This window comes from Pseudorca crassidens, chromosome 5, assembly GCF_039906515.1.
Source record: "Pseudorca crassidens isolate mPseCra1 chromosome 5, mPseCra1.hap1, whole genome shotgun sequence".
NCBI classification, from domain to species: domain Eukaryota; kingdom Metazoa; phylum Chordata; class Mammalia; order Artiodactyla; family Delphinidae; genus Pseudorca; species Pseudorca crassidens.
Window position 1 is genome coordinate 50,447,736 of NC_090300.1, and position 24,049 is coordinate 50,471,784.

The 24,049-nt window shown below is 33.6% G+C and overlaps 1 pseudogene; it reads left to right on the forward strand.

The window, feature by feature from the left end:
• Window positions 1-1,970: 1,970 nt before the first annotated feature.
• The window catches only part of LOC137224257 (dysbindin-like), a 101,572-nt pseudogene continuing 79,493 nt past the window's right edge, over window positions 1,971-24,049 (forward strand).

Consider the following 24,049-nt stretch of genomic DNA (forward strand, 5'->3'; position numbering starts at 1 on the left):
AGAGCACCCTAATCAGGCACTCCTTTAACTCCATCCTGTCTAGGCGAAGAACAGACGCCCTCAGGTGACCTACACGCAGAGTCAGGGCCAAATCCAACGCTGAACCCCAGGAGCTGTATGAACAAAGAAGAAACAGGGAAGTTTCTCCTAGCAGCTTCAGGAGCTGCAGATTAAATCTTCACAACCAACTTGATGGACCCTGTACCTGTGTAATACCTGAATAGACAAGGAATCATCCTAAAACTGAGGAAGTGGACTAACAACCTGACTTTACACATAAAGCAATTAGAGAAAGAAGAACAAAACCCCCCAAAGTTAGCAGAAGGAGAGAAATCACAAAGATCAGATCAGAAAGAAATGAAAAAGAAATGAAGGAAACAGTAGTAAAGATCAATAAAACTAAAAGCTTGTTCTTTGAGAAGATAAACAAAATTGATAAACCATTACCCAGACTCATCAAGAATAAAAGGGAGAAGACTCAAATCAACAAAATTAGAAATGAAAAAGGAGAAGTAACAACTGACACTGTAGAAATACAAAGCATCATGAGAGATTACTACAAGCAACTATATGCCAATAAAATGGACAGCCTGGAAGAAATGGACAAATTCTTAGAAAAGCAGAACCTTCCAAGAATGACCCAGGAAGAAATACGAAATATAAACAGACCAATCACGAGCACTGACATTGAAACTGTTATTAAAAATCTTCCAACGAACAAAATCCCAGGACCAGGTGGCTTCACAGGCGAATTCTGTGAAACATTTGGAGAACAGCTAACACCTATCCTTCTCAAACTCTTCCAAAATATAGCAGAGGGAGGAACACTCCCAAACTTATTCTGTGAGGCCACCATCACCCTGATACGAAAACCAGACAAGGATGTTGCAAAACAAGAAAACTACAGGCCAACATCACTGATGAACGTAGATGCAAAAATCCTCAACAAAATACTAACAAACAGAATCCAGTAGCACATTAAAATGATCATACACCGTGATCAAGTGGGGTTTATCCCAGGAATGCAAGGATTCTTCAATATATGCAAATCAATCAACGTGATACACCATATTAACAAATTGAAGGATAAAAACCATAGGATCATCTCAGTAGATGCAGAGAAATCTTTCGACAAAATTCAACACTCATTTATGACAAAAACCCTCCAGAAAGTAGGCATAGAGGAAACTTACCTCAACATAATAAAGGCCATATATGACAAACCCACAGCCAACATCATTCTCAATGGTGAAAAAGTGAAACCATTTCCTCTAAGATCAGGAACAAGACAAGGCTGCCCACTCTCACCACTGTTATTCAAAATAGTTTTGGAAGTTTTAGTCACAGCAGTCAGAGAAGAAAAAGAAAAAAGGAATCCAAATGGAAAAGAAGAAGTAAAACTGTCACTGTTTGCAAATGACATGATACTATACATAGAGAATCCCTTAGATGCTACCAGAAAACTACTAGAGCTAATCAATGAATTTGGTAAAGTAGCAGGATACAAAATTAATGCACAGAAATCTCTTGCATTCCTAAACAATAGTGATGAAAAACCTGAAAGAGAAATGAAGGAAACACTCCCATTTACCATTGCAACCAAAAGAATAAAATACCCAGGAATAAACCTACCTAAGGAGACAAAAGACCTGTATGCAGAAAACTATAAGGCACTGATGAAAGAAATTAAAGATGATACAAACAGATGGAGAGATATACCATGTTCTTGGATTGGAAGAATCAACACTGTGATAATTACTACACTGCCCAAAGCAATCTACATTTTCAATGCAATCCCTAACAAACTACTAGTGATAATATGATAGGAATGATAGGAACTAGGATTTTATAAAACTGTCTAGTAATCTACAAAATATTAAGGTAAAAATAATTAAACCACTGGAGAGCCAAACCACACATCTGGGCACTAACATCATTCACTGGATACCTTGTTCCTGGACTCTGTAAACATGATCACCACCAGCTGTATGACAAGATACCCTCTTCATGAACAGCAGTGTCAGGAGACATACATTCAGGCCCCTTTTGTCACATCTGACTCTGATATTACCCTGCACCCTGAAGAATGTTCCATTGTAAAGAAACTCTTAATCTCTGTTTTAGTTGCTCTATGATCCATAGTGATGTCCTCGACCAAGGTAGTTTTAGTTGCTCATGCCATAACCACGTGCCCCGTTCAGTTATCAGTTGAATTCTGAAGGCTAAAATAAACATTGCCAACATCTATTGAGTACTGAGTGCCAAAGACTGTGCTAAGATTTTTAATTTGTATTAGCTGATTCAACAAAAAAATGAATATATGAACTACACATCATTGTTATCTCCATTTTACAGATGAGAGAATGATGCATAAAATTTAAGATTCTTTATAAAGAAAGTGAAGAGTAGAAGTTATAATTCATAATTCAAATCCAAGCAGTTGAATACTTGATCCAGCAATGCTAAGACTTCATAGGCTTTCAATTAATCCCACGGTAACATGAAATGACAATGTCCCAAAATTTTATCCTCAGTGCACTGAATCCCCAGGTCCATTATGCCAGTTCTAAGTTGACACTTTTAGTAAAATAACACATCTAATTATCAAACTGAGGCTCTCTTACAGAAATAAAGATACACTGAAATGTCCTCAAGGACAGCTTCTTAAACAACATCTACAACTGTATCCTTTAGTTTTATTTATTTTTAAATTATTTATTTGTTATTTTGCTGTAACAAACGGGTCTCCATTTATTGATAAAAATACAAATGCTTCCCACTTCTTTTTCACAATTTGACAGATAAACTTATCTGAATTTATGAATCAAGGCCAAGATCACTCTAATGTTTTTTAAAGTCCAATGGGAGAGCAGAGAATGGGCAAAGCTTACGCCTACCCCTCTCTCTCCATAATACATGGTCTCCTTTGTTTCTCTCATCTGTTCTGCTGTACTGGCCTGGTGTGTAGGGGATAGAATTTTTTGCTACTAAGAAAGGAGAAGGGTCAGGAATGGCTACCAGTGCAATCTATTCTAGAAAATCAGTCTTAGACCTGATAGAGAGGAAGTTCCTCACAAAGCAGTGTCATCGTTGAGATCAAGACTTAGTAAGTAACCATATCCAGAGAAGAAGCAGCCTGAATGAAACAGCAGGAACATGTGTAGAGGACTGTTAGACATCCTGAATTCTATCTGAGTCATAAAAATATTTTGGAAGAATTAAGGCAACAGCTTAAGAAGGGACTTGCTAATTCAGATCCAGGTTGTTAAAACAGTCAAACCATAGAACAGAACAGTGTTATTTTGTTCTGTTTTGTTTAAATTTTCTTGTTTTGGACAAAACATGCAAAACAGCTTTGTTTTCAGCATTTTTATAAACACCATCTACCTTTGTTTTTATATTTCCTATGCTACTTTTACAGGTGTGTGAGAATTCTGTCTTATTTGTTCTTCAGTACATTGCCAATCCTTTCATTATTTGTTTATATAACTTAATCGTGAATTTTCAGGAGAGCCACACAAATTGATACATTGTCTCTCAATCCACCTCTCCATCCATTAATTAAGTTAATTGGTAAAAGTTAGACACTTATGTTTCAGACACCTTGATAGGTAAGCCGAGGTAGTGAATAAAAGAGATTCCATCTTTATGCTTAGGAAGTTTACAGTCGAGGGCATCTGATGTTAAACAAATAATCAAACAATAAATAATTACAATTGTGGTGGAAGAACTATGATGGAAAAATCCACTGAATATGAATGTTTATTAAAGGGTTTCCAAGGAAAATCTGTTAAGGAAAAGATTTGAAAAATTATAAGAAAGCATAAGTTTTGAAGGAGAAAAAAAGTATTTCAGGGGTAACATAAAGACCCTAGAGTAAGAACAGGCATGATATGCTCAATAAACTGAGAGATAAATGTGAATAAAGAGTTCATTATTCTCACTAGCCATGTAAAGACTATCTCCACCTAAACCTGCCAGAAATAGCATACAGCCAGCAGAAGAGTAATAGCTCCCTTATCTAAGATGCTTCTGAAAAGAGTCAATATCTCCACTAAGAGTTATGGTCATGAACATTAGAGAGAGAGAGAGGAAGACAGCGAGACAGAGAGAGAGAGAGAGCTCAACCCTCGAAGAGCTCTTTACTGTTCATTGAGGACTGGCCAGTTTAAACACTTATCATTTATGCCTAAGTCCCCAAGACTTGACTTCTCTGCTAGTTTCCCAGACTTCCCTACATATACCCCTATACTAGAAACAAAAAGAGGTGGGGAAAGAGGAAAACTGGAACCTAGAATTGAAAACGAGGTCTATCACATCAGAGGTTAAAATGCACGTCTATCACATCAAATTTCTACTTACTCAATTCCTAAGACTGTATCTTGCCTCTGGTGATTTTACATTCTTTGCACAGGATTTTCATCAGTGCACATTAAAAACAATTTCTGACTAGCATCTCATAACGCTGCAGTTCACCAAACTTTCCTCCTTGATTTGTTAACCCATTTTCTATCATACCTGCAAACTCATGTTATTCCCTGAATCTGATTTTAATTATCATATAATACTTCTATTCTTCTCTTTCCTTTATTCCTCTCTTCATTCCTGTCTCCTTTCCTCCTCATTATTTCTTCTGTCCTTCACTCCTTTTTAACCATAAACATTTATTACATTAAAAATATGTCAAGTCCTTGTGGTATTGAATGTGTACCACCAATTGTCTTTTCAAACTCTGAAGCAGGTACTCTTCTTACTTAAATATTTCCTTCTCCTTAGCCTCCAAAGGCTAATTTCCCCTTTGATAAGAGTCACCAGCATAGGGGGTCTGGGGTCTGTGCTTATATAGTCACAATTTATTTTAGGTATGGCCATATCAATCTGGGATTTTTATTATTCCTGTTTTCCATGTTTGTTTTACTTGTCAGAATAGGGCCAAGAAAATCTGTACTCCTTAAAATTTTTCTATCTGTCAGAGAATCAAATTCTTAGAAAATCTGTAATTAATTAACAGATATAAACTAGCAGAAACCCTGAATTTCAAAACTTTTTACATATATAAAATATTACTATACTAATTACATAATCTATATCCAGTATTGGATAGGTGGTCTGACATCTATTTGCACTATAATATAATTTATTTCTCTTCCTCTTGTCCGCTATCTCTCCCCCCCTCTCTCATTCTCCCTTTCTCTCTCTTACTGACTTCAAAATGTCCTTTATGTTGCCTCTAAGATCCGTCTCTCTTGCTTCAATTACAAGGCTACTTGGCCTCTTCATCTACCTCTTCTTTTATTTCAAATTATGTCTCTTCTTGGCTCTGTTTCAATTGCTAGGTTTTTTTGTTTGTTTGTTTTTCCGGTACGCGGGCCTCTCACTGTTGTGGCCTCTCCCATCGCGGAGCACAGGCTCCAGACGCGCAGGCTCAGCGACCATGGCTCACCGGCCCAGACGCTCTGCGGCATGTGGGATCTTCCCAGACCAGGGCACAAACCCGTGTCCCCTGCATTGGCAGGTGGACTCTCAACCACTGCACCACCAGGGAAGCCCATTTGTTAGGTTTTTGATAATTTTCAAATCATTGATTTCATGGTTTATAACCTGTGGTTAAAAATCTCATTTTTCAGTGTATAAGCTAAGTATTAGCTCATTTTCCTAGTTTTAGGTTCTCTGAACTAGTGGTAAGCATTTCCATTGTCACTCTTTTGTATAAACTCTAGCAAATATCATTTGAATATTATCTCATAGTTGTATGTGAAAATTCTTTGTCATTCATGTGTAGTTTTAGTTAAAAATATAATTCTATTCTTACTAGTCTTAAATGAATATATATTAATAGTATTTATATGATGGAAATTTGATATATAGATAATAAATTAATATTTGTTAGGTTTTTTGAAATGACTAATCACTTCTCTCTTGAAGGGGAAAAACATGTGTCTATAGTAAATAATACTGAGTAAAAGCAGTGACTTGCACATACATTGAAAGAAGTGGAAAGAATTTGTAATAAGGAGATAAGACTATGAATAAAGTAATATAATAACAAAATAAAGAGATAAAGTAATACATGGGTATATTAATTTCCTACTGTAGCTAAAACAAATTGCCACACATTTCCATAGGGAAACACAAATTTATTACCTTTAGTTCTGGAGGTCAGAAGTCCAAAATCAGTCTTACTAGACTAAAATCAAGGTGTCACTAGAGCTGGTTCTTTCTTGAGGCTCTAGGACATTCCTTTTTCTTTGCTTTTTCAAGATTCTAGAGGCTACCAATTTCACTAGCTAGTGGCCACATCACTCTAACCTCTGCTTCCATCAGATTTACTTTTCTTCACTTTGACCTTCTTATAGGGATCCTGTAATTTTACTGGGTCCATCTACATAAATCAGAATAATCTCCTTGTCTCGAGATGCTTAATTAAATCAGATATGCAAAGTATCTTTCAGTATTTAAGGAAAAATATTTATAGGTTCCAGGGATTAGGACATAGGAACACTTGTGGAGCCATTATTCTACAATAATATATGGGAAATATTTTTAAAAATTAAAAGCAAAATTCAAATGTTAAGTTTTAGTATTTTCATGTCAAGTGACCAAAGAATCACAAGTATGATACAGACCCGAAAGAGTAATTTCCATAGTTTTCTTTAACTTGATATTATGTTCACTTCTATTTGACCTTCACAGAAATTCTAGTAATATGTGTGGCAAATACCATGATTTCCACTCTCTAGAAGAGGAAATAGATATAGTGTATTCTCGTCACTTGCTTAAGTAGCATGTATAATTAGAGACAAATTTAGGGCTAAAATCCAAATTTCTAAAACTTAGTCAAGTGTATTTCCTGTTATTGTCCAATATTTTTTCTTAAAAGAAAAAAAAATCAACCACTGTAAGGATAGAAAGAATGTCTAAAGAGTCTAATCCCAATTGCACTAGTTCTTCAAGTCAGAAAATATGTCATTTTCATCCTTGTAACCACAGGAGTACACACAGTGACTAACACATAGTAGGTGCTTAAAGTATGCTAGGGAATAATAACGGACTGAGAATTTAGATTAATAACATGAGTTTATTTGTAATTTTCCCTATATATTTGATTTATTTAGTACAGATATACAATGTTTAGTGCAACTAAAATATTATTTTTAAAGGGAAATATTAATACGTACTCATGGATATTTTACTTTGCTTTTCTGGTTGGACCCCTTCCTATACATTTATTTCCTGCTGACAGCAAAACATGAAAAATCAAAGTCAGAGTAAAACAAGGCAAAAAGTAAATAAACCCTACTATATACTCCAGGTTTAGCTGAGATTCTGTAACATTAGCTGCACCTTCACCCAGTAGTTATCATGGACAGTTCCTTCAAAGATTCTCTATATTCACCTGGTGTAATTGGTTTGTGTTGAAAATAAAATCAATGCAAATCTTGGACTTTCATCATAGAACAAAATGTTCAGTGAACCATTTTCTTCACTTTGCCTGTGATTTTCACTGCAGGTAACAAAGACCCATTTAAGGGTGTGTTATCTGTTTCCCCCATGAAATTCTGTTCCAATCTATAGTATATTGTATGACTTTGTTTCCTAGAGTCCCTATGTTTTGAATAGGGACTCTAGGAAACGCCTTCAACACCTCCTCTCAGTATAGCATAGTGTACTTTCTTATTTCTCTGATTTGGGCGTTGGCCATGAGACTTGGTTTGGCCAGTGGATTAGGAGTGGTTGTTGTATTTTCAGAAGCTGTAAGTGTGCTTGTGTAGTTTGACCTGGCCCTTGCACTACCACTATTCTAGAAGAGAACATGTCTTGGGTAGCCACTAACCAAGGAAGATAAAAAATACATGACAGACGTGAGCTCCACCCACAGGCTGGATCTAAGCTGAATGTAACCACTGCTTGAGGTAGAACTGTCCATTCAAGCCCAGCTGACATTACCCAAGCTTTCTTCCAATCCACACACCTGTGAACATGAGAATAAATGTTTGCTGTAATAAACCACTGAATTTTGAGTGATTTTTAACAGCATTTTTGTTTCAAAAACTGACTTATAACCTTTCCAAATTAAGCTCGAAGTTCACCCAGGCTGGCTAGTTGATTCCTATCCCCATCCCTCTCCCTCTTTTCATAACCTGTGGCTCTCACTTCTGTTATAGCAAAGCCACATATTTGCTTTTAAGTTTCTTCCTTAAAATGTTTAAGGAAAGAGCTGACATTTAGAGATAATTTGAATGTTAACTGTATTGGAAGATCTATTATTTGCACTCCTTTTCTTTAATGAAAGGCTAAACACTACCTAAATAATGAATTAATTTTCAGGCTATGACTGCGTGGTATGCAACATCTTACTGAATATATTACCTTTTTGCTATTGGTTACAAAGTAGAGTGCACTTTTGATTTAGAATGCCTTTCTTCTCCTTATCTTTTGAACTTTATCTTCCTGCTCCATAAGTGAGCTAATGTAGACAAATGAGAAATATTGGTTGAACGTGAATGTTATACTTTTATTTCACCATCTTCTAGTCCTTGCTCAGACTTTGCACTGTGTAAAATAGCCATAATTAAAAATCTCAATCATTTGAAGTTATACATTATTTTATTACATTGATTATTGCTTTTTAATGATTACTATCAAGTTTCCATTAAATTCCTTTATATTCACTGTTATAAGTCTACTGATTATATGTTGACTTCTTCTGTGAAGAGTTTTCTGTTTACCAGAGCAGAATATGCCCATATTTTGCTGGTGATTCTCTAATGAGGACTAGCAAAGTCATATGCAAACCATTTATTTCTCAGACAGCATTTATATTTTTGTCACAAAAATATTAACCCCCTTTCAATATTATAGCTATTACTTTACTCCTAAAGGGCTCATATCTAATGTCCACAAAATGCTAGTTTTGAGGCCATTAATCCTTAACTGTCTGATTCAGAGATACTAATTCTCTCAAATATGTTTGTTAAATCGCAATAATATAACTTATTCATGCAGTAGGTCCTAATTGTTTCTAGAAGATTCGAGGTAAAGGAAGGATCTTATTGTTCGTGTTTCAATTTCACACATAATCTCTGTGAAATGGTTAGATTATCGTATACTGAAAAATCCTCCCACTAATCAAGCATGAGAAGCCAAAAAATATATACTGCACAGATGGGCAGTTAATTTCTTTCCCATTGAGCTTGCAATGTGCTCCATGATTTTGCAACAGCTGTGATGAGAATGGTGGATATCCCCAATCTATGCTTCATTTAACTTCAGGAACTCTAAGAGAGTGCATTGTGTAGGAAATAAAACTGTATTTTTAAGCAATGGAGCTTGTTGTCCTGAAGGAGCATTTCATTTTTAACAACTGAAGTTTTAGCACAAATGTTGATAATTGTATATTTCTTTCTTCTGACAACTTTATCATCAACTTAGATTGTATTTCATCACTAAACACATACTGTCGACTTAGTCCTAGACACACTAGAAAATCAATGGGATCTTGATGCAATAAATGGAAGAATTGTACAGTAAATATTGTGTTTCAATTGTTTACCACTGAAGTTTAGTTTTCAAAGACATCGATAATGCCATATTACATTTGTATAGCACTTTTTGTATTCAAAAGCATTCTCCTGTCAAATGGGAATAAAAATGCCTATCCTACCCTCTTCACAGAGCTGATGATATGATTACATGACATAAAAGAAATAAAATACTTTCTAAAGTATGAGTTTATCATTGTCCTCATGCCTGAGGAAAATTTTAGTCAGTAAAAAGTGCAGAGGCTTGGAAACAAGAACTGGATTTCACTTCTGGTTCCACTACTTACAATATGTATAAAACTTGGTAATTTCCTTACTTTTACACTGAGCCTCAGTCTTTTTGATGTGTAAAAATTTTGAATAATTATAAATTAACAGATAAGGGGTGTGTGTGTGTGTGTGTATATATATATATATACACGCTTGAAAATTACAGGAGTTTATATATGGAAAATGCATAGTTCAGTGTTGAGTTAATGTATGTCATTTAAAATTTTTAGATACCATAAAAGCCATTATTTTAAAAATATCAACTGTGGATAGACTGGTAGAAGACACAATTTAACAACAGATATTAAGGGCCTACATCAAATCCAAGAAAGAAGAGGAAATATAATTATAATGGCTGAAGGAAATCTTGTGTCCCTTGTCCTCCATTTAGTATGCCTAAGTGGTATATTTAGTATTTCTGCTTAGACAGAGCCATTTGATGGTCATATTTCTGGTGGATCTGTAACTGCTAGATTATATATCATAGATCATAATCCCTTTAGGAACAATCCTTGTTAAATTTCTAGAGGTAACTCAAAACTCCTCCATAGCATCCTCTTCCAGTCTCCAAGAATTGGTCAAGTCACTTCATCCCCAGAGAGTAAAAGTGTTATTCAGGTTTTAGAATAATAAAATGAGTAACCATGACAATGGGTAATATTGGTATACTGAGTTAAAATTTCGAATATACATAGTTATGGTCCCTTTTGAGACTTTCTCCAATATAGCTAAAGTAGTAAAAATTAATGGCTATTTTCTGTGATTTCCTTTTTTTTGAGACTTCTTTTGCTGTTGCATTTTTCTTCCTACATAATGGAGTAGAAATAACAGTAAGGTTAATTTTTCCAAAGAAGGTGCTCATTAATTTATTGTGCTCCCTTAATTGGAATCAGTTTCCTTTCCTGCTTTCTCACTTCCACGAGTCTCAAGGGGACATAAACCCAAGGCTCTTTAGAAAGAAAGCCCCACCATCTTTTCTTTCATGTATTTCTCTCTCTCTCTCCCATTCATATGCCATAATATGGATGCTGTTGTATAGGACATCCTTCTTTACCTGATGCCCCAGGCTCAAAGGCTCACAGTTCTGTGGTTCATGAGCTAAACCATCTTCTACTCTGGTGCAGAGGATATGCTTGAATCAATCATTGTATCCTCTCCCTGTTCCCTATTTAACATTCAAGTTTTAGACTTTACTATTTTCTTTTTTTTTACTTAAATTGACAAAAATTTAATAGAAATATTATTCTGGCTGCCACTCCACCCTTATTACAACTCATTATGGTTAGCAAGTTTAGAGAATAGAGTTATTCTGTACAGTATTTCTAATACAATCCCTGGAGGTATTTAAAACTAGCCTAGATGAAGTATTACAAAGTATATTGAAGAAAATAATTTTGCACAGGCAGGGAGATTTATTTAGATTCAATACATCTTTCTTTTTTCCTATCATTGCTCCTAATTTTTAAAGGACCATTGTGCAAATTATAATGTGCCTATTATTTTCTTTTTCTTTTTTAAAAATTTTTATTGGAGTATGGTAGCTTTACAATGTTGTATTAGTAGACTTTATTATTTTTTTACTACCTGATGTACCTTACCTTTTATTTCTTTACCTGTTTAATGTCTATCTCCTCTTCCTCCACTAGAATATAAACTCCATGTAGGCAGGGGTTTTTATGGGGTTTTTTTCCTGTTGCTTGGAGGAAATGGCAGGTGCAAAATAAATACTTGATGTACAAATAAGTCAGTCCATAAATAGAAAGCCTGTTTTGACTTTAAAGAAAAGACGTATTTCCAGACTTTGGCTTTCCTAGTACAGCAGAAAGGTGCCATGTTCATATTCCAGCTTAGCATGATAGAGCTCTACCATAGGAGTAAGCCAAATCTTAGCTAATAATAAATTATTGCTTTGCTTTCTTTGTGATTGTTTTTCTCAGGATCCTCACAGCTTATGCTACTAAGAACAACTAGGCAAGAGATCAAGATAATACTGCCTTGGTATTACTGCCTAAAAGTACATCAATCCATCATTTTCAAAAATAGCATGGTTTTCCTAATAATAAGAGAAACTATAATAATTCTATAAAACAAAAAATATAAAAGTATAGAAAAAGGACACATACTCCTAAAACAGGGGAAAAATACAATAAAATTATAGTACTTTTTATTTTAGGCATTTTTCCTAGGTGTATTTTTATTTTCTATGTTAAATTAGGTTCATTGTCTTTGTTAATGGAATCATTTCTGCCATGATATCAGGAGTGTTGTCCCCTAGTATATGCTATATAAAACATGAATTCTAATGTTTGCATAGGGCACCAGATTATCAACCATATCGCCACATTTAGCTACTTCCCTAACATTGGGAAATTGTTTTGTTTTGTTTTTCTGTCTTGTGCTCTCATTTCCATAGTTTGCTATCGGTGTTTGATTAGAAATTATTTAGTAAAAACCCTTTGATTTTACAGAGAAGACAAATTAGATCCATGGATGTTTAAGTTAATTACCCAAGCATCATACGTTAAGACTCAGAATTTGAACTCAAGCTCTAAATTCTTATTTCAGTACTCTAAAGAAATGCACATGGTTATTAAAAAATAAGTTGCATTACTTATTTTAAGCCTTAAGTTGTGCTCTGGATTTTTGATGTTAAAGAAACCAGATGGAATTATGGTAGAAACCTGTTATAACTGTTAGAGGAGTTGTGAGTCATAATTTTTTTCACACCAAGATCTTAATTTATTTCAATGAAAATTTACAATGAAACAAGTATTTATAAAATTATATCTAAAGTAAATCAATAATAAAAGACTACCCAAAAGTGGTGAAGGGGATGGCTTAAGCATAGGCAAATGGCCCTGGATGTCTGGGAATGGTAGAAGAAGAGGGAAAGAAAGTCTGTGGACACCATATTCATCCCTTTTTGGTTCCTCAGCCTATTTCCTCCAGCAATGTATTCACTAAGGTATTACCCTGTTATATGAAATAGATCAAAACAAAAGGATGGGGAAAAAATAACCACATTCATTAAAAAATGGCCTCAGTTTTCAAGCTCAATGTCATTTATATTAATAGTGTGTGTTTTGGGGCTTCCCTGGTGGCGCAATGGTTGAGAGTCCGCCTGCCGGTGCAGGGGACACGGGTTCGTGCCCCGGTCTGGGAAGTTGCCACGGAGCGGCTAGGCCTGTGAGCCATGGCTGCCAAGCCTGTGCGTCCGGAGCCTGTGCTCAGCAGTGGGAGAGGCCACAGCGGTGAGAGGCCCGCGTACCAAAAAAAAATGAAAAAAAAAAAAAAAATATATGTGTTTTGTAATAATGCATTATATATATACATATTTATGCATGTATGAATGTGTGTGTATATATTTCACAGTGTTAAACTCACACACATATAAATACGTGTTCCCCAAAACAACTTTCTAGGTTTAAAAATACTGATTTAGATTGAATAAAATTTTTGTTTTAATAGCATTAAAATATTTTAATTCCACTGTATATTACTTGATAAAATTTAATAGGAAGTGCTAATGAAAAGAGGGATTCTAGGTAATGTATTATAAATAATAATTTAAAAACACTAAATACTAAGAACACTAAATACTAAGATGTTCTTGTGTTTATTGTGTTTGAAAATGATTACAGTTTAAACTACTAGTTCTTTTAATTAATTTTAAATTCTTATGAAACCCCATAGATATTCTTATGATATCCTTATTACTATCAAGTGAGTATCTCTAGATGGATATTGTAACAGTATTTACCAAAGGAACTAATGCAAATAACATCTTAATTTTTAAATGCTGCTGGTATATTTTTAATTTTACTTAAACCTAAACAAGCCTAAAATTAAATTGAAAGTGGTCTTCAAAGCCAAGCAGGTGTTCTGGTCAATAGCTCAATTTTATTGAAATTCAGTGAAAACTAATTAAACATTTCAAAAAGAAACACTCCCCTATGAGAGCTTCACTTTTCTGTGAAGCCTTTTTGGAACTCCCATATTCAGAGTTGGAAAAACTAAACACCTGCTTTTAAGGGACTCATGAATGTTTAATCCTGGTGAATAGATTACTCCAGTGAGATCCAGGCAAACAGAGCAGATCAAGTAAACATGAAAACAAAATACTCCCTACTCCAGAGACATTTCCTTATGCTGCCTTCCCTCAGTCATTCTATTTTTCTATTTATTAAAATTTGTATTTTCTATTGCTCTTGATTATATATGTATGTATGTATATTCTTGCAAAATTATGGACATGTATATTAGATATAAATAAGAATATTTGATATGACTTTTGATTACTTTCTTAATCTGTTAATAATTTACATATAACATATTAATAAAAATTGTATCCACAGTTAATTTCAAGTTCTTTTAATACTTGGAGTTAATCCTAGGAAAACCATGTTTTCTAAGTATAACATATATTACTTGCTTTAAATAATGAATTCTTAGAATATATCTGAAGTATGCATAAGTTACCTTTGGAAAGGGTAAGAGTCATACACGCAATGTGTTATTCTGTTTATCTGACCACAGATCCCCTTTGCTTTGAACAGAACTAACATGAATCATGTAAAAATTGTAAAAAGTTAATGTAACTTACAGGTTTGGAGGATAAAGAGAATCTGTATGAAATATTAGATAGATGCATACATACATACATAGATAACCGATAAACATTTTACTTAGATATAAACAGTGCAATTTAAATCAATAATATTATTGTGTGCTGTTTTTAATTTACAACCAGTTCTTCAATCCAATAATTCTATAAGCTGCTAAGTTAGGCAGTGCAAATAAAAATTGAAAACAAAAATACAATTGAACAAATACTTAATTCTTCAGTAGTCTGGTATGACATTTACTCTAAGTGTGCACTTGAAGACATTCTGCCAGTTTTTCAATATCTCTTCTACTGTATTTGAGTATTTGAGTGGATTTTAGGTTCTTCATTGGCAAAAACATAAATAAGACATTTAACATTTTTTCCACACCTTAAATATGGTGTCCTATTTGGGTTGTGTAACCGAATCTAATTATACGGTTACTCTGCTCACTCAGTGGAAAACTAGGGCTAGGGAGAGCAAATATAGGATGGAATAAGGTGGTACAGAGTTGTCTAAACCAGAGAAACCTCAAAGCCAACAGAAATTAAGACAGCAAAAAATAATGCCTGATTTTTTTTTCCCTCACACTGCAAATTCTGTCAATCCCAACCTCCAAATATATATTATATTTGTTTCTTTTCACATCTACCATGAATACCTCCAGAATATGTCACCATTTCTCACATTTGATTATAGCTCTAGCCTCCTTACTGTCCTACCTTTCTTCTTTTTTCTACTCTTGCCTATACTCTACTATGCACAGGAGAGCTAGCGTGAACCCCCCCCACCAAAAAAAATATATATATATATAGGTATAATAATCTCTACTGACAGACTTAGCAACATGGATGAATTCAAAGGCATTATGCTGATTGAGAGAAGTCAGTTTCAAAAGATTATATATTATATGATTCCATTTATGTGACATACTGGAGAAGTCAAAACTACAGTGACAAAAAATATTCAGTGTTTGCCAGAGGTTAGCGGTAGAAAGAGGATACAACTTTAAAGGAGCAGGACAAGAGAGTTTTTGGGGCACTGGGATCATTCTATGTCCTGACTGTAGTGGTAATTACACAAATCTATACATGTGCTAAAGTTGTACACCAAGAAGATTCAAATTTGTTAATTTAAAAAATAAAATTAATTAATTATTAGTTCTAGTTTTTCAGTTGGCCAAATATAATTTGGTATTCCTGAATAAATTATTCAACGTCTCCAGCCAGCGTTTCTTCATAAATGAAAAGAGAACAATACTGTTATTTTTAAAGGACTGCTACCTCTAAAATATAAAATGTTGTCTCACTATCATATCCTTCTGTCTTGTTTAGGGTTATTTATTCAGTAAGTATAGAGAGACGCATTATTTATGTTTCTCAGGAGAGTTCAATTGATCTAGTCATTTCTGTTAATGCAGTCTATGCAGTACCTTGTTTTTGTCAGGGAACCAATTTTGTTGGAATCCCCACAGTTTTATATACCACAGTGGGTGTTCTGCAGATGATACATACAAATTACAAGTTAACATAATTGCTAAATCTCTTTCTATAAAAATATAATGATGACAGACTAAAATAATCTAATTGTATTTTTTAACGTGAAGGTGATATGCTTAAATAAGCAATTACAAAATAAGTCAAGGAGCCCTCCTAAAATGTAATAGGCCATACAGAATCATATTTTCCGAATTCAAGTCAAGTATAATAAAATATCCGGACTTTTAAAACAAATTATTGGCAATGCAGACATAAAATCCCTTTTCAAAATAGTGATCCTCAGGTGTCATACATCTGAATTTAGATAGATACCTGACATGTTTATTCAGTCTTCTTGCAATCAAAAGGAACCATGTGCCTCTTACTGATTTAAAATGAGTGTAGAATATCTCTGCAGTGAAGGGTGATTATTCTATTTCTTTTATGAGTATGAAAGTCTCATAACTCATAGACAACACAAAATGCCTAAGGAGTTTGTGAGTTATTAAGCTCAGCCATGGGAATAAAGAAGATAATCACTTTTTACCAGTGAAATATTCAATTTATTTTATGAGAAAACTTTTTTATTGATTACCACTTCAAGAATGGCAGAAACTAATAAAGAACCCAGAGGACTTTTCTGTCCATCTGTCCATATCATTCCCAGACCTATGGGACTGTGTCCTCGTTGTTTTAGAGATGGTCACACACTGAAACAATAGCAGAGCAGAATAATGATTTCTTTCAGTTAATTTTGTAATTTTTTAAAAAATATTTAAACATAAAATAACTGTTCTCTGCCTTACTTAATAATTTATTTTCAGAGAGTAGGAAAAAAAAATTTTGTTTTGGTATGGCCCCAGTCAGTGTGAAATAGGGATGTAGTTTTTCGGCTTTCTAAAATAAGCTTTCTTTGAAAACCAAAGGCCCTAAAACACAAAAATCAAGGACTACTAAGTAATTTTTGACTCCAGTATCTAAAGTGCATTTTTTAAAATGAGAACTTCATTTTGATAAGATATGTTTGCATATTCGCCAAACAAAATTCTAAAGCTATGAATACAGTAAAAATATTGAGCAGGATGAAAGGATCTTAGACCTCCTGAATAGCAAATGATGTAGTATGTGTGAGAAAATGTGTGTGTATGTTTGTCCTCCACGCACTTATAATGTTGAGTATTTAAACTTTATGACAAGAAAGAATGATATGGGGAAATATTTAGGTAATCTCAAAACTCAGTGTCCTTTGTATCTTATTGCTTATGAGGATGACTGTTTTGTTTTTCTTGTGTTCACTCATTAATTGTTGATTCATTCAACTTTTATTCATTAATTTCTTAGAAAGGTCTCAATTTTATTGAGAAAAACTTCTCTCCTATAAGGTTTTACACCCTGGAAACAGTTATATTCTCTGTCAATATTTCAACAACTCTAATTTTATTTCCTCAAATATTTGAAGACAAATATCATTTCCTCAAATTTATCTATTACATAGTCAAAGCCACAAGGTCAAGATTTCCTTATTTAACTTAGCTTGAAGTTCCTTCATTATTCTACTTACGTTTTTCTTTTTTAATTTAGTTTTTCTTGCAATGATATTTAAAAATTGAAGTTTCTGTGTGACATGGACATACAGTAGGTGTAAAATTCACAAACAAAATGTCAGATGCAACATGCACATTGTCAAAAGAATTGGAGAGAGCTTGTTTTGGGAGTCTTGAAGACTCTTAAATGCCTTCCCTTACTTGAAGAATAATAAGAGAAGGTTGTGAAAACATTCATTTGTTAAGAATTAGCCATAAAAAGAATGAAATTTTTCCATTTGTGACAACATGAATGGACTTGGAGAGTATTATGCTTAGTGAAATAAGTCAGACAGAGAAAGATACTGTATGATATTACTTATATCTGGAATCTAAAAAATAAACCAGTGATATCCTAGAAGACCCCAAGACAGATTTTGAGGGTCCTAGTTCAAACAAGAATTCTGCCCTGTTTCACTCCTCCTTTCCCATATTCCTGCTCCAAAGTGGTGAAGCAATATACTTCATACGTTTCATATATTCCCTACTTGTAACTTTATTTTGATAGTTTTCTTTAATTTCAAATTATATTTCCTTTTATGAAGGGATGACATACTTTCAGAATTCTTGACTATTTGTTTTAGTCATTATTTCATTTGTTTGCCATTATAAGTGTTTCTAAATGTTCTCGTTTGCAAAAATCTGGGGGTTCATTATTTTATCTTCCTCTGTCTTCTGTCTTCTGTCTTCTGAAGTCTAATGTTAAGGAAAATAGACCTAGAAATAGCTTACATTTTCTTTTGGTTATGTTCTAGGTCATCTGTTTGCTTTACTTGGTAAATTTTATGGGACTAAAACACATTGAAATTGCATACACAAGCTCTTTTAGCAAAGTTCACTTCTCTTATGTTTTATTTGTTCTCTTCTTAATGGCAGTCTCTTCCTTTCATGGGTCTATCTTATTAGTATCTCCTTATGAGTCCTAAAACTTATACTATGTTCTTTTTATTACAAATAATGCTAATTATCTGTTTTAGGTGTTAATAATTTATTTTTTAAATTCTATGAAATCATTGTTGTTTTCCCCTTAATGTCTATTCTAGGCATTATCAGATATGCTTTTATTTTATTCTACTATGTTATCTTTCATTTTTTAAGCAACAGATTATTCTTTTTAACCGGTGCAATTATTAAATAGTTTCTGCCTAAAATTAAATATGTTCTTCTATCTGTTGTATCTTTCAGCTGTTCTTTCCTATCTCATCCAAATATTTTTCCAAAATATCTGTGTTGTTTTAAATGTTTTGTTTATTTCCCTGTTTATCTTTTCATGATAGCAGTACTATCATGGATCCTTATAAATAAATGTGTGTACAGGGACTTTCTTTTAAAGATTTGATTGCACTGATTAGGAAAAAATAAATAATAAAAATACCAAATATATTTATTTACTAATAGTGCAATTTTGAAAAAGATAAAGCATCTTTTAAATTATCAGAAAATTTGCAGTAATGTGCTGTTGTCTAATATTAATATCATGTAAAATATATAAGAAAATACGCCAGTAAAACATAACAGCATAGTTTTGACCCCAAAATTCAGGTACATATGTTCCTCTTGGAAGAATCTCCTACTCTTGACAACAGAGTAGGAACTGACTGATCTGGGAGACAGTGGCCCAATTGTTCTGTTCCTTTAGGTGATATCTTGAAAATTAGATAACCCCTCAGTTTATCTGGAGTCATCCATTAAGGTGAGCATTTCCTATTAGTAACATTGAATTCCAAGGGGAATTCTGTCTACAACATTCATCACAAGCCACACTTATTTCTAAGTGATATGGCTGGTGTATAAGTGGTTCTCAGGAATGAGAAAATAAAGTGTATAGCTATAGCTGATAATAAGTGCATATTCTTGGCTACTATGGCCCCAGTTAAAAGGTTTTTCATTAAGTACCTGTGGATTTAGGCTTAAAGTAGTTCTTCTCTTCTCTAAAGGCTCAGAAATTACTTAAAATCTTTAATTAAATAGGGCATTTTGATTATTGATTCAGAAGCAAATCTGATACTTATCCTTTTTACAATATGTTTAGAATGGTGACTTTTGAACCTCTTAACTCTGGCACATTAAAAATACACTTTCTACATCATGACACTACACACACACACACACACACACACACACCTGAAATGCATAAAACCTACTCTGTTATTTCTCTTTTAGTCTGTTTCATTTGGAATAATAATAATGGATCTCACAAACTAAATCTATTTTGTGACCCATAATAAGTGACAAACAACAAATTTAGAACAATACTTCAAAAGGCCCACAACCACAATAATTTGAGTTTGGCCAACATCAACTAATCAAAATAAAAGTCTGTGAAGCCAAAGATTCTTATATTCAAATATAGGTTTCATTACTAGATTGGGACAAGACCTCCTCTAACAGAGATAGAGAATGGGGGAAGTATTCGTAAAAGTCCTTTATTGCCAAATCCTAAAATAATCTATAATTAAAACTCAGAGAACAAACTAGATATTCCCTTCAGGGCTACAATTGCAGAGAGATACTTCAAAGTGAATACTTCAGACTTGGTTTAGACTAAAGTTACATTTAACATTGAATAGTAACACTTAAATCTGGTATCAGAAAGGTAACCAGGTATTTGCCTTTTATAAAACTTTACCCACTAATGTATCAATTACTGAAAAATATATGCAAAATCAGTGTTTATTGATTATTTATATTATGAATTTATTAATGATACATTATAGATTAAATTATGTCTTCCCCAAATTCATATGTTGAAGTTCTAACCCTCAGTACCTCAGACTATGACTGAATTTGAAGAGAAGGTATTTAAAATGGTAATTATGGTTAAATAAGGGTGTTATGGTGGGGCCCTAATCCAATCTGACTGGTGTCCTTATAAGAAGAGAACATTTAGGCAAACAGAGAGACACTATAGCTGCACATTAACAGAGGAAATATCACATGAGGACAGCTGGAAGGTGACCATCTACACACCAAGGAGAAAGGCCTCAGAAGAAACTAAACCTCTCAACACCTTAATCTTGGACTTCTGGCCTTCAGAACTGTGAAAAAATAAATCTCTGTGGTTTAAGCCATCCAGTCTGTGGTATTCTAGCAAACTAATACAATATGTTTTTTGGGGAAAAAAAGCAAAATGAACTGTGCTAAGTGTTTTCTCTCTTTTATTGTTTCACACTAGTAGAAAATCGAACATTAGATCTATAAAACCAAAATCTCAGTCACTTTATTTCATTTGATGTCAGGTGCCTAAAATGTCATAGTGGTGCCTAGAAGATAATCAGAAATAAGTAAGTTATGAATAAGTAGTATTGCTAGACAAACTTAAAATGATAGCAGATTTCACAAAGTGCAGATGGGGAGGAAAATAAAACGAAACCATAAAATAAACAACCCAATATTCTTTGTTTTCTAATGGCTTCACCTCAACAATAACAAAAAAATTTGTCTTGTCATTAAATCTCAGAGGTCTTAAGAAAGCATCTGAGATGTCATACAGATGTGGTTTTAGGTAGGTTATTTGACTGCACCATGACCCATTTTTCTCATGTTCAAAACATTCGTGTAACAGAAATACCTACCTCATAACATTGTCTTGTACATGGAATGTTAGTGCACATAAAGCACTTACGTTTGTGTTTGCCGCAAAGTAAATGACAAAAAATGTTAAATGTTGAATGTTGAAAAATCATAAATATTGGTTCTGATTATAAAAATTGTTATTTTTTACACATGCACATAGCAGAATATTTTTCCACAAACTATAATGTTCCCTGAAATCTAAGTAATGAATAAAATTAATAAAAATAATATTAATAAGACCAATAAAATAAAGTAAAATAAAAGCATCAAGAGAAAATGAATCTAGAAACAAATAAAACAAACAAACAAAAAAGAATTAGCAAAAATCTACATATGAAGAAGAATGGGAGAGAAGAAAATGTTTCTTCCTGTGAATAATCTATAAATAATTTACAAATACACAATAATGATTGCTCACCTTTTAGACAGGCAAAAGAAAAGCCATCTTAGACTTATGAATTTTCCGGTAAGATATATGGTTTCAAATATTCAAATTAATTACCACAATATCAAGCAATAGTCACAGTTTACCAGATAAGGCTTTCTTTGCCAACCATATTGAATATTCAAGCTCAGTTTCACAAACAGCCCACATTCAATTCACATGTACTATGTGTTACGTAGGGCTTGGGGGAGAGGAAAGGCATGCCTAATTAGAATGTCAACATTTGTTTTTGATGAAATGACATATATTTCTTTTCTAACTTAATTTGTATTCTTTGACTTTTAAAATTGTTCTTGGCTATAAAAATGTGGCATTTCAGGGGCTATTCCAATTGACATTACATAAGTTCTTATAATAGACGTTTCATAGGTAATTTAGCTTCTTGATCCACCTTCCCCTCTCTTGAATCTTAATAGTGGTTATTTCCAAAATTCAACTCTTGGAACTTTCTCTTCTCTCCTTGCAGAATTACCCAGGCTCACAATCTGAGCTTTATATGGCTGCCTACATAGTTTAAATCTCTGCCTTTTTTGCCAATTGATTTATAAGCTGCATCACTCAGCTTTCTATGTGGTAGCTAACTAACCATCCCTTAAAACTCAATATGTCACAAGTGAAGAGTATTTCTTTCCTCAATAAACACTTCCCTCCTCTTATTTCAGTTTCTGTTGGCTGCATCCCCAGTCTTCCAATCACCTCAGTTTGAAACCAGAAAGTAATCTTTTAGTCATTGTTTTCCTTCAGGTCCTGTATTTGTCCAACTTCTGAAAATCTACGTCTCAGTTCCTTTCTCCTTTGTCTTCACTACTATGATTCTACCCTGGGATATCACCTCTTTACAGTCCGACTACAGAAAGGGTCACTTCACTGATACCTTAGTTTCTAGGCTTTGATCTTTTCAATACATCCTCCTTGCTATTGCCAGAGTAATTAGACTATTTAGTTATGTCACTTACTTCTTCAAAATTTACAAAGCCTCTCTCTTTCTTCTTTTAAAATGTATTTATGTTTAATAAATAAATGATATATATATATATTTAAGGTATACAACATGATGATTTGATATAAAAATACACAGGGAAATGATTACTACAGTCAAGCTAAGTAACATATCCATCTCAGCACATAGTTACCATTTTTGTGTGGGTTGCGAGCACCTGAAACCTACAGTCTTAACAAATTTCTGGTATTCAACACAGTATTATTAACTATAGTCATTCTGTATATTAGATCTCTAGATTTATTCATCCTATGTGACTTTGTACCCTTTGACCAATATCTCCCCATTTTCTGTACCCTCTGGACCCTTGTAATGACCTTTTTATTTTCTGCTTCAATGTTTTCAACCTTCTAGATTTCACATAGAAGTGAGATAATGCACTATTTTTCTTCCTGTGTCTGGCTTTTCACTTAGGATTATGTCCTCCAAGTTTGTATGTACTTTTAGGAAATGAAATCAGTACCTCAAAGAGATACCGGCACTCCTATGTTCATTGCAGCATTGTTCGTAGTAGCCAAGATGTGGGAATAACATAAGTGCCCCTCCATGGATGAATCGATAAGTAAATTGTGGTATAATATAGATATAGATAGATAAATATAAATATTACTCTACCTTAAAAAGAAGAAAATCCTGCCTTTTATGACAACAAAAATATTTCCTCTCTCTGAATTCTAAAGCCTCAAATCGTCTTGACTATCCCACTTGTATTCTTCTATATGCTCCTACTTGCACTCACTCATTCTTGATTCCAGTCTTACGGCTGGCCTTGGCCTGGAATGATTTCCCATTTTATTCTATCCAAATCCTACTAATCCTTTAAGATCTACTTTCTAATATTTCCCCTTGAGAATGTAACACTTGTTGAGTTTTCTTAACTCTCACTTTCACAACACTTCCTGACTGCATCAAGTGCTTAGGCTCTAACCTCTTGAGTTGTTTGTTGCTACTGGCACACTGAACACAGAATATTAAATTGGGAAGAAACTGTGACAAAGACCAGTCCAGATTTTTTATGTTACAATTAAGAATCCTGGACTTTGCTACATTTAATATTTGAAAACTTCTTGAAGGTAGGATGAATGTTGTATCATTCTTCTGTATTCTAACCCCCTCCATCCATGCACTTAGTCCAGTGCCAAGACTCCATTAGGTACTAATTAATTCTGTCATCCAACTGTATTATGTGACTTCAATTCTGTCTTAGAAGCTGAATTTTAAGCTTTTTGATGTTCTATAATTCTTCTGTATTCTAGGACACATCTATTTAAGGCTATATGAGGTACTAATATTTCTGGACATCATGTAATTTTTCTCTGCTATATGTATATATAAATATAATATATATGAATTTATATTATAGACATACATATTCTCCCATATTACTGATGTGGACACTAGTCATTTACATGGCTGGCATGTGGTGAAGCCATGTTTAAGATAGGTCAGATATCAGAGACTCCCCAGATAACTTCCATGTTATATTTCCTCTTAGGTACTTAAAAACAGTGGCTAAATAAATATATGTACTTCAGTTAGGTTGATTATGTA